A 13,332-nucleotide genomic window follows, 5' to 3' on the forward strand; every position below is an offset into this window, starting at 1 on the left:
ATGGAGGAGGGGGGAGGATTGGGTATATTAGGACAACCTTTATATTTCCATAAAAACATTTTTTTTTTTACTAAATATATCACACAAGGATATATTTTCCATTGATTTTTAGAGAAAGTGGAAGGCAGGGGGAGAGACAGAGAAAGAAACAGCAATGTGAGGGAGACACATGAACTGGTTGCCTCCTGCACTCACCCTGATCAGGGTCTGGGGTGGAGTCTGCAACTGAGATACCTGCCCTTGACTAGAATCAAACCCAATACCCTTCAGTCTGCATGCCAACGCTCTATCCACTGAACCAAACTGGCTAAGGCAAAACATAATCTTTGAAAAATTCTCCATTCTGTCCATACCTTCTTAAGGGCCTCCAGGTCTCCAGCATCCTGGACATTAGGAACAAGGGATGATGAGAAGAAAAGAGAGAAGGAAGAACCTGGGAGGGCCAGTCACTCTGAGGTCATAGACATCTTAGAAAAGCAGATTTTGAAATAAAACTTTTCAAAAGAGGATTCCAAGGGTTGCACTCCATCAGCATTTTTTAACAGAATCTAAAATACCATTGACTCACTGTTGACATAGGACTCTCTAGAGAAGAGAGAAGGAAATTACCCCAGACAGACAATTTGTCTTATATTCAGGCAGGTCACTGTCATTACAGCCATTATCCTCATGGCTGCCCCCATTGTATGACCAGAAAGTATAACCCCAGGAGTTTGAGTAAATACATGGAGGTCACACCCTTCAGATCTCTCATCTTCAGGTGATAAGGATCCTGGCCTCATAGGCAGGGAAGGATGTTATATTTGACAATGGTCCCCAAGGTAAGAACAGAGACAAATATCTGACTAAAGTACAGAAACTAAAAGTCTTCCCAGTCCTAACAGTGAGAACAGTGTCTCCCTTAATTCTCTCCAAAAACTGTGTTTATTTTTCAATCCTCACCCGAGAATATGTTTTTATTAATTTGAGAGAGAGAGAGAGAGAGAGAGAGAGAGAGAGAGAGAGAGAGAAACAGACAAACATCAATGTGAGAAATATCCATGGGTTACCTCCTGTACACATTCTGACAGAGGATCAAACCCACAACCTTTTTGGTATATGGGATGATGTTCAACCAACTGAACCACTCTGCAGAGGTAGAAATGTTTTTCTTTGCTCATACTGTGGGACCCCAAATGAAATACACACTGGCAAAGAAATCAAGCAGGAGCTCTGAATTCTCTCCTTGGTTCTATCTCTACACTAACTCTACACTTGAACAAGTCATTTAACTAGGTTGTGGCTCAGTTTCTATATTTGTCATATGGGTACATCAATTCACTGACCTTCACATCTAACCCAGAAATAAAATACTGAAATTAGCGAACCAGTTCCAGTTTGGGTGCTTAACCAGCCAGTTTATCTAAAATGACCTAACTAATAGGAACAGCTACATGATACTGTGCTGTCCTATAACATAATTTAGTACTCAACATATATAGTGTGAATATAATGTGCATATTACCCAAGGTAAACTCAACCCAAGTACCAATCAAGAATTCAAGGCAAGGGTTGTCTGCTGGGTGTTCTACTCAGCAAGTCTGACCCCCAAATCAGCTACCATAATAACCTGAGCCATCCATATTTCAATCAACAACCAACACATGGCTAATAATTAGCTTAATGAAGGTCAGCAATGGGTTTTCATTGATTAAAATAGTAGCCTGATGAATAGAATGATACATTTTAGAAAGGGCTCTTGTTGATTAAAGATATTATAGTATGGGTTGATTGAAGGCATTTTGGAAGACCCCCATCCCCTACTCCTGTGCATGAATGGAGCATCAGATTCACTGAACCTAAGGCTTCATCTTTAAGTAAAGCACCCAACTAAGTAGTCTGTGTTCAGCCATTAGTTTAGGAGGATTTTTAGTGGCCTGGCATTGCCTGTAAAAGGACAGGACTCTGCTGCTGGAATATGGCTGTGTTTGTCTCAAGTAAACTCTGCATGCAAGATGGTGGTCAGAATACACTGAAGGACAGAGAGCTGGGACTTCAGTAGGCTTACATAACTGATTGTATTGCTACTTTATGCTGGCTTTCTAATTAATATTTATTCAATAAATATCTGTATGGATGGCAGCATTTCATCTGAGACCTGATTTCTTTATAAGCTGTACTAAGGCTGTGGAGGATTATTTACCATCATTAATTTCAAATTTCTCCAGTGGCTGCCTTTACCAAAAACAGAAACAAAAAAACAGACTGGCTTACAATATCTAGCTAGCAAGCATTATAATTAAGATTGTTATAAGTGAAAGACTCCGTTTTAACTGGGCCTGACTTTGACTTAATAACCTAACGTCTAAAAATTTTTTATATCAGAATATGAATTCAAACAAGAGCTTGTCTTAGGTATCATCCAGGGGTATGCTACATTTGCCACTGTTCCTCCCTCTCAGCTCATTTTCACTTTGGAAGGAAGAGATGCAATATTAGACAGTTACCAAGTGCAGGGTACTATGTTGGGAACTACCAAGCGAGCAGTGAGCTATAACTTGGTTTGTGAGCTTAAGAAACTTTCCTGAAATGATGGTGTAAGGTGGAAGCAGGAAATCCAGGAGTCAGGAAATCCAGTCCCAACTAGCCCACCAGTACTTCCCTGGGCAAGCCCACCTACCTCTCTGAACTCCATCTCTTCATGATGGCAAAGGGGAGGGACTACATGCCCCCTTCAGTTTCTTCCATTGTAAGTTATAATTCTACTAGAGGCCCGGTGCACGAAATTCATGCAAGAGTAGGGCTTTGCAGCCACCACAGCTGCCTGGATCCCTCCCTCACAGCCAGGGCTGCAGCCCCAACCTCATCTGGAAGGACTTCTGGTCTAATTAGCATATTATAGATTATCAAGGGCCATGAATTTATTACAACAGTGCACCAGGCACTTTACTAGTTCTTAGGATTACAAAGGTGGAGAAGATATGGTCCCTCCCCTAAGTGGTTCATATAATTATAGGGGGGGAAAGAGGGAATTCATTATGATAATAATGTTATTCTTATTTATACAATACTATTGTTTTGTGTAATTTTGAGAAATTTTCAAAGAGCTCAAACCAATACTGCTGCTTTTCCATTCACAGCTGGTGGGTGGTATAAAAAGATCATCTAAGACTATAGGAGAGACAAAAACCATCAGAGCTGGTCCAGGTAATTTTGACTCAGGTTATAAAGTTGGACTTTGATGTCACTCCCTTTTCATCAGCTATCATTTAAGGAATAGAAAAAGGCGTTGCCTAAAAACATAAGTCCTGTTATTTTTTCTGAAATTCCTACCATTAGGGTCAGTCTTAGGCAGCATAACTATAAGGCAGTGGTTCTCAACCTTGGCTGCACATTAGAATCACCTGGGAATCTTTTTAAAATCCTGATTTCTGGGCCTCCTCCTCCGGAAATTCTGTTTCTTTGTTACTGATGTTGTGGCCCCACCCCAAAACAAAGAAACAGAATTTCCGGAGGAGGAGGCCCAGAAATCAGAATTTTAAAAAGATTCCCAGGTGATTCTAATGTGCAGCCAAGGTTGAGAACCACTGCTATAAGGCCGTTAAAATGACACCTGAAAGGGATAATACAGCGTCATTAGGAGCCTTATCAAATACACAAGATAGGTACATTTTATCAACCTAAGAAAAGGATAAATAAACCTCTTTTTTAGCTCTCTTTCTTCCAACTATCTTCATTAGAATGTTCCATCAGACCCTTCAGGTCAACATTTTAAAATCAACGTTATTTCCACCAGATCCTTTTTCCTACTCCAACTACCCCAAGCCAATCTTCTCTACCTGATTTCTCTCTCACTTTTAATGTTGCCATTTTTCTCTCAGTCACATAAGCCCAAAATCTTAAAGCCAACTTTGATCCCTGTCTTTCAGTCCTCACTATTTAAACCCCGTGAATACTCTCTCTGCCATCTCTCTCTTCTTAAAATTGTGGTACACACAACATAACATTTACCATCTTAACCATTTTTAAGTACACAGTTCAGTAGTGTGAAGTACATGCACACTTTTTTTTTTTTTGCAACCAATCTCCATAACTCTTTTCACTTTGCAAAACTGAAACTCTAAACCCTTTCAACAATTCTCCATGCCCCTCCCATTTACCCCGCTTCCCTGCAACCACCATTCTACTTTCTGGTTCTATGGCTTTGACCACCCTCTAAGTTCTTTATTTAAGTTGAATCATACAGTATTTGTCTCTGTGTGTGCGCGCGTGTGTGTGTCTGTGTAACTGGCTTACTTCATTTAGCATAATTGTTCTCAGCGTTTATCCATGTTGAAATGTGTATTAGAATTTCCTTCCTTTCTAGAGCTGAAAAATACTCCATTGTATATATACACCACATTTTGTTTATCCATTCATCCATCAGTGGGCACTTACTGCAGTTGTTTCCATGTTTGGGTATTGTGAATAGTGCTGCAATGAACAGTGTGCACAAATCTCTCTTCAAGACCCTATTTTCAGTTCTTTGGGGGAATATACCTAGAAGTTGAGTTGCTAAATCATATGGTAATTCCATTTTTAATTTTTTTTTAAGAAATCACCATACTGTTTCCTATAGTCTGCATGTCTTTAGCCTCATTCACATTCCCTGGAACTCCATAATCACCGTCCTAATACACTTCGTACCTCTCCCCTTGCACAATTCCAAAGCCCTCCAAACTCTGCTCCTGTTCCTATCCACTGAGCACACTTTTGCTAGCTGCCTCCTGCACACCCCCCACTGGGGATGTGCCTGCAACCAAGGTACATGCCCTTGACTGGAATCAAACCCGGGACCCTTGAGTCCGCAGGCCGACGCTCTATCCACTGAGCCAAACAAGCCAGAGCAAAGCACTAACTCTTGGACCAGATTTTCAAGGGCTGTCCAATGGCTTCAATCTATGCTTGCACCAGGGCATGCTCTAGTGTGTTCTTCCCTCTTTCCTTTGCCCATGCCCTCTGCCTTCCTGTCTGCATTTGTTTCTCCTACTAAAATACCCTCACTCCTTAGAAGTGATTTCAACTTGGCTCTTGCAATGAATAGTCAAATGCCTCTACCAAATCCAAGTGTCTATCAGCCTAGGATTCATCTACGCAGCTCCCAAGCATCTGTGTACCTGTCCTCAGAAACATTTGCCATATTCATAATTTCATGTTCAATGTCTTCTTCTCTACAATGAAAACCTTAAGAACAGGGACGGCTTCTATTTTATTTGCTGCTAAACCCTAGTGCTCTACATTGCTGGGCATACAATACACAGGGATTCACTGATTGTTGTTCAATGTGAAAGGATTCGTGTCTTTTAAAATATGAATTCTGCTCTCACTTTTGAAATTCTAAACTCTTAGACTTAAATTAAGATCATCCCTGTGGAGATGCTCTGAAGACCCTTTATTTAGGGCCTACATTACCCAGTTTGACTGTCTGTATTGATCAGACCAAAGGGATAGTGGCTAAATATCGGCCGCTCTTGGGGCAGTACAGAATCAGTCATCACTGGATTTCATATTGGACTTTCTGCAATTAGTTCCTTCCCTTAATTATAATCATTGCCTTCCAAATCCTCTGCTAAGAAATAAAATATGATTACCTAATATTATAAGAGTCTCATGAAAATAAATTTGAGGACTATTATCCACTAGGCAGAGTATTATCTCAGTAAGAAGTTTATAACTTATCTCCTTTTTAATTGGCTTGTTTTATTATTCTTTTCCTGTGGTACTGGACAGAATACAATAAAAAGAACCACAACTTTCCCAGGGGAAGAAAACTTAAGAATAAGTTAAAAGAGGAGACAATTTTACATGCATGGTGCATTTTCAAAGACAAATTATAATACATAATAAAACTCAAAATGAGTTGCAGCTGTGGTTTGAAAAATCTTAAATATATCGTTGGAAAGAAAATTGACTAATAAACAATCTCCCACACACTATCAAATCAGTGTACATATGCAAATAAAATTAATCCATGCTATAAAGGCTAAAAAGAAATCCACAAAACATGTAGTAAGCTGCCCTTCTCCTAGAAGTGTTGGAGGAGTCAGAGGGGGTTAAGTCCTGTTGAGCTCAGGGGACAGAGGAACGGGACAGAAGGGTGAGAGCAGCAGACTGGGAAGAGGAAGCTGGATGCAAAGCCAGGAAGTGGTGCCAAGGGGAGCAACTAGGAGGAGCCTGAAGCCCCGCCTGAGACGAGATGAAAGAAACAAATGTAGCTCAGAGAATCAGAGCATTTAGCACTTTGCTCTGAGAACTGTGCATTTCTCTGAGTGTGCCCTGACACGTCTTATCTTACCAGGCCAGAAGCAGCATCTTAAAGGAGCTGAACCAGGCCACATACTTCCTGTTTGACTGCAAGCTCTCTGAGGCCAGCCTCTGTCCTTGAATCATGTCTGTACACACTGCAATGTCAAGAACCTGCACAATACAAAGTGCGTAGTGCCTGCTTAAGAAAATAAGAAATGTGTGAAGCACTAAAGCATCCTGGAGCCCACACCGAATTATTAATTTGGAGTATTCTGTGACTGTATCCCAGGTCTTCATATATTCCAACTTGCCGGAGATGGTTCCAGGTCACACCTGCTGCCCCAGCGCATTTCTCCTTCTCACGCTGACAAGGACCCCGGTTTAGATCAGTTTTCTGGTAACTACTAGTTAAGAGTCTAAAAGTTTCTTTCTATAATTCCCTGTCAACTTCCCTGTTTACTGGCTACTGTTTCTTTCTGACCTAAACAGAAAATAGACTAAGCAAAGTAACATTGCAAATATTTATGAATCTGGATTATAGGTAAACAAAGTTATCATTGTCTGATATTACCAATTTTTTTTAGAAAAATAGTTTTAAAATACTCAATAAATATAGATAGCTACATAAAAATTTCTACAATTAATTTTTTCTAGTATGAATGGATAGCAAAACATTTACTATCTTCAACTTCTGGAATATCAGTATAATAAATAATTAAGTATCGCAGTGAGCATACAATCCAAGATATAGATGATATATATATATTATAGAAGTGTACACCTGAAACCTATATAACTTTATTAACCAATGACCCCACCATAAACTCGTTTAAAAAGAAAAGAAAATGGCAATAAATACATATCTGTAAAAATTTAAATATGGAGACACAGCCATATTGAGAATCAGTTCTCTGTGTGTGTGTGTGCGCGCGCACTTATATATTGTGAGAATGGAAACATATTTTGATGCTCCTAGAAATATGAGACTTTGCAACATGGTTGTCATACTTGGCAATGATTCTATTTCTGGTTTTGTTTAAAAAGGTAAATAGGGGGTAATTTTTATCTTTTTAGAAACATTTTTAATTGCTTTCTAAAATATCTTATTCAGGGCTGCTGCTAGCCCATTGGTAGGATTTTTTTAAAAATCACCTCTGGATGGACCAAGTAGAAAAAAGAGGCCCTTGCCCCAACCGGGTGGAGGACTGGATCGCAGGCTGGCTTTCAGCCCAGGGAGTGGGAGTGGTGGCTCTGATTGTAAAACTAATTTTCCCACGTTTCCAAATAGATACAGTCACATAAAGCTTGCCTGTGAAATAAATCACCATAATTTGCCTTCCACTTTTTCATTAAAGCTTTTCAAAGGTATCTATCTGAGAGAGGGGAAAAAAGCAAGTTTCACAATGTGTGGAGGTGTGTGGAGGTGGTGGGAACGGGAGGGAGGGGGTCCGCTTCATAATTCAGGAAAGCTTTCGAAATCTCAAAGTTTAAAGAACTGTAACAAGCATTTGATCAGACCTTAAAACTACAATTCATATAAGAAAAAACCTATTAATTTAAAGAACTAGAATACTTTCATTTTCAGGATTTTATGTCAAAGACAAAAGATTAAGAGAACAGACCAAACAGAGCTTAAAAGTCTCTGGTTTTTAATTAAACCTCTAGAATACTAGGACATAAAAACATTCTGTTCTCTTATGTGAATCTCAGATCCAGCTTCTCAGCACTTGTTAGAAAAACATAGTTAAATCATCATCATCATCCTTGTGATGAATATTAATACCTGATTGCAGGACTAAAACAGAACGAGCACACAAATACGTGAGACAGTGATTCTGAACGTGGCAGACAGCAGCAGGTGAAAGCGGTAACACATGATGCTCACAGCTGTAATGCAGCTGAGCTCTCACCAAAAATCTGTGGCTGAGAAGGCCTCAAACCTGGGTGAAGTATAGCAACTCACTTCCCTGAGGCACAATCTACGGAGGAGCCTGTTTCTGTACATACAGTACCTGGGTGAGGAGACATATAGGTAGTTTTCCATTTTACCTCGTGCCATAATCGCATCATAAAAATGAAACCGCCAGGTGGGCTTTCGCATAGCTGTTGTAACTGGAATGGCGTGTGTAAACAGTATTTTACCTACTCTGAACTGATCTGTCTGTTCTTTATTCCCACTGTCACAGTGGCCCTCAAATTAAAAAAGAAAATGTTTAAAATGGAACTGGATGATCAATACCATTTTAAATATTTGCAGTTTCCTAGAATACGAGGAAACCATTCTGGATGTCAATGCCACCGACTGCAAACCTAGTAATCTCCGCTGCCCTTCCCGGTGCAGGACTTCCCAGAGTGCAGTCCACAGGGAAACATTCCTGGTGGAACTAGAAGGAAATCACATCACACTGTTCTTATCATGGGATTTTCCTTTGCTATCTGACTGTTCCCTGTACATTCAACCTGAGATTGATTCACTGAACAGAATTTGAATAGATTTGATAAGAAGAAATAAATAGGCAGATTGCTTATCCTCGTAAGCCCCAGTCTCTTTTCAGTAAAGATTCGTTTTTCATTTTAACATATCTGACAGTTGACATTTTCACTCTGGCTATAGATTCCATTTCCTTTGGGGTCCTCATCCTAGTACTTGGAGACCTTACCACCTGTTTACACGCAGCTTTCCTTCCCCCTCCGCATCTGCCATGATTTAGAAAGCCATTGTGCCTAACCTATCAGTCCATGTGCTTTCCCCCCAAAAAAACACATCAGTTCAAATCATAAACCTTCAGGTTAAAACTAAGTCCCCCCTCCCGCCCACTCAGAGCCTCAGCACCCAGTAGGGACTCAGGTTCTGCTCCTTGCCCTGTTGGAGACGCATGCGAGGTGACCTGGAAACAATGCCCACGGTGACTAAAATAGCACCTTCTCAGAAACGCTGGTACAGACAGAGGAGCTCAAGAGGGCAGGAAAGGGAATTCACAGAACAAACAAAGTTAAGAACAAAATAAACTTTACAATAAACCTTTAGTCGGTAAGGAGTCTTGGACAGAGACTGGACCAAAGGAGTTAAAAGAAAGGAACGGGAACAGGAAAATGTGCAAACACAGCTCTGTGCCTGGGGTCTGCCAGCCCAGCCTGTCACTACTCTCTACAGGGACCAAAGTTGTCCACCTTCTGAGTCTCGGGCAGCACAACTACATTTCGGCTCGCAGACCCTCTGCTGTGAAATGCCTTCTTAGCGAAGAAGACTGTTAAACATATAAACTAAAAAAGCTTTATTTATGAGACATACTCAAGGTTTAGCATTCATCTTTTGGCTCGGATGCTCATTATGTCAGGATGAGTGCGCAAAACCAACATGTCACTCACTGAACCCACGGTCCAGGTTTCCAATCTCATTTTCATTGAAAGTAAAGTGTGTGTATTCAGTTCATCACTAAACCAAAAGCTCTTTAAGAAGAATAATTAAATGTTCATGATTGCTACCGTGTATGCCAAAAGAATGAGTGAAGGCATGAATGACATTTTCCAAAAACTAGAATGATCAATATATGTCACTAAAAGTAAAAATTAATAATAAAATAGCATCATTCGCAGGGTGCATCGCCTATAATAATGCTATGCTAAAGGTTCCACGCAAGAAGTTCTGCAGTTCCCACATCAGCCCTGCGAGGTAGCCCCAGGGTGAGACCTGTTTTCAGATGAGATCCGTGAGGTTCCATAAGGTTGTCACCTGCCCATATCATCGTCAGTAAGGGCAGAGCTGTGATTACAGTGAGGTCTGTCTGATTGATGTCAGAGCATGATCTACGCGCCTTGCAAAAGCTTAATGATATACAAATGAATCCTCCCCTTAGGAAAGTAATTGGACAAAGGACGCTAAGAAAACTCAGGATGTTGGCATGTCACTCCTCATCATTTATTTATTTATATTTAATCTACTTCCTAAAGGGATAGGAGGCAAATTCCTTAGTATATGATATACATATACATACACATGTAGACACATATGTAATCATACCATCAGCCTTGACAATGAGTGGGTGGAAAGCAATGCTATGAGAACAGAGACCTTGATAGAGAGGGTGGTCACAGACGGCAAATCGTGGTAAATGAAACACACCTTCTCACTGTTGATTTAATCTTCCTTTCCACACACAATACAGTGAAGTGAAAAGTCACTAAAAGTCCAAGCTGGAAGTTCATCTGTTTAGGTTCAAATTCTGTGCAGTTTCACTCTGGCTGATGTGGCTTAGTTGGTTGGAGCATCATCCCATATACCAAAAGGTCGCAGGTTCCGTTCCCATTCAGGGCACATACCTAGGTTGCGGGTTCAATCCCCAGGAGGGATGCATACAGGAGGCAACCAATTGATACTTTTCTTTCACATTGATGTCTCTTTCTCTCCCTTCCTCTTTCTCTAAAATCAATTAAAAATAAAACAACAACACATATCCTCAGGTAAGGATCAAAAACAAAACAAAACAGTTCTGTGTAGTTTCAAGCCAATTTGTTAGTTCCTCCCAGTCTGAAGTTCCTCATCTTTAAAAAAGAAACAATAATAATAGTACTTTCCTCAAAGTGTTATAAATAAGAGAATCCTGTACATAAAGTTCCTTGTACAGCCCTAGCAGACAGGCCCTCAAAAGGAAGGAGAGTTTGGATAGCAGGAGATGCTATTAAAAAATCATTGAGTAAAGCAAGACCTGTTTCACCACCCACACTTTTTCCCCATACCCACTCCCTCAAAAGAGAATGCTCAAATTACAAAAGTTCTATCCAAGGACGGTATCTTGACACACTGAAATACCACATTAATTCTCTCCAAGAACCAATTAAAGGCACCAGAAGCAGCACAGCGAGGAAACAGCAAGAGGGTCCTGCAATAATAACGTCAATGACGCTGATGGAGAGTTAAGGCACTTTCTAGGTGTTCCTTTGGAAGACATTAGGAAAGATTATTAAGAATAACAACCACAACAACAATTCCTTGGCTCCTGTGAGTGAAAGCCCCAGGCAGTTCCTGGGCCCACCAGAGAGGCTGACACAGCCAAGTCAACAGAGGGTCCGCCTGTATCCAGAAGCCAGTAAGTAGAAAATAATATCAATGTGGGATTTGTGTTTGCCATCCTGTTGTTCTGGGATTTCTTGGAAAATTTGGTTCATTAGAACAAGGATGAATAAAATTTAATGAAACCAAGGCTTGCTAACAAAGTACACATGACACGAGGGATCGCTGAGCGAAAAGATTCACTTCTTCCCAGGAGTATCCATGCATTTGTGCCATGCTTTCGTTTGTTTTTATAACTAGGAATGCCCTTGTGATGAACCACATGTCATTTACTATCTCTTCAAGTCATGTGTTTCACAAGCGATCTATTACCTCTCCTTTACTAGTCTCTTAATCATGTTCTCCTGCTGTGGAAACTCTGATATTGAGCTGTATTGGAAACCGTTACGTTTGTCTAACATCACAGGCGGTGAGGTTCATTTCACTTCAAAAAGATTGCTTTGGCAGGCCAAGACATGAAGCAGAACTAAAAGCATACTTGAGGTCACTAACCTTAGAGACGGGGGCATCTAATACAACTCATTAAGTAAAATTGAAATAGAAATCCTGCATGAGAACTTAACAAGAAAGACTGTGTAAATGGACTTCCTGAGGTATATTCTCCCCTCAGTGTACATATTCGGCTCCCATTAGTTTTAATGGACGTAACCTACTCACATATCAGCTCAAGGACTCCACCTGCTTCTGTGTGACACCGGCTGCATAAGGAAAAAGGTGCCCCCCAATCCCCGCCCGCCACACACACACACAAAACACCCTGAGGCTGTTGCTCAGATTGTCTTGGTAACAGAGTCCAAGGGCATCCTAATTAATTAAATAGTAGTTGTTGCACAGAACAAAAAGTGAGAAATTATTGTAATCAAAGCAAATGGGTGTCTTTCTTAAAAATGAAAGCACCTAGCAGATAATATTGAAATCAAGCAAAGTGTATCCTGGACTACTTTCTCACTCAATTCCAATGCTCCCACCAACATGAAGGGTAAGCTGAAGGGAGACTATGTCTTATTCCCCAGCACTGTACACACAGCACCCACGGACCACACCAAAGGCACTCTGCAGTTACTTGTTAAATTGAAATGAACTATCCACTGTTTCCTAAATTCTCTTCAAACTTTCACCTCTCTGGGCCTCAGCTCACATTGACCGCTCTGCCTAGAACATCCTGTCACACAAACAGCCCCAGTTGTCAAGTGCTAAATTTCCAAACAATTCTAAAGACCCTATCAAATGCTAGGGAGCTTTTCTGGATCCTCCTAGGTGAATGCTGGGACATCAGTATAGTCTCAGAATCCCAGTATTCTCTAAAACATACTGCAGACCTCAGAGAGGTTTTATTTAAATGAGTTATACCTATCAATGTTCACCATACTAAAAAATAAAACTGAAAAAAATGAAATATTTATTATTTATTAAAACTAACAATAGTAAACTCATTACATATTGGCATAAATAATACACTTTCGGCATAAATAACTATATTTCCCCCCAAATCATGATTAGATTGGCGTTGTTTTATATTTTGCAGATCTCCTTAAGGTCTAGTTTAATAGAAGACATGCGGCTGATTCTTATATCTGCTACTGCAGATAATATGTTACAGTATATTGCTTTGATTGAAACATCTGAAAAACCAGCTTTATATAATGTGTAGTTGGAAAGGAGAGGAGTATTTTGATAGCCTTTTTAGATAATTGTGGATATTCTTTTTTGATACCACACCAAAACTCTACAAGTGGTAGTTTCTTAAATGTTTTATTTATTTATCTATCTATCTATCTATCTATCTATTTATTTATTTATGTTATTCATTCATTTTCCCTTTTTATTGAATTTATTGGGGTAACATTGGTTAATAAAATTATTGTCAAAAAATGTGTGAATAGATTTTAGAACCACCATAGATACCAGAAACATTCTTTCCTTACCTGTTAACAACTTATCAGGGCTCAATATACATTCCATTATTTTCAAATTAATATTTTATTTTATTTTTTTTT

The sequence above is a fragment of the Myotis davidii genome, unplaced genomic scaffold (genome assembly GCF_000327345.1).
Source record: "Myotis davidii unplaced genomic scaffold, ASM32734v1 scaffold185, whole genome shotgun sequence".
Classification (NCBI taxonomy): Eukaryota; Metazoa; Chordata; class Mammalia; order Chiroptera; family Vespertilionidae; genus Myotis; species Myotis davidii.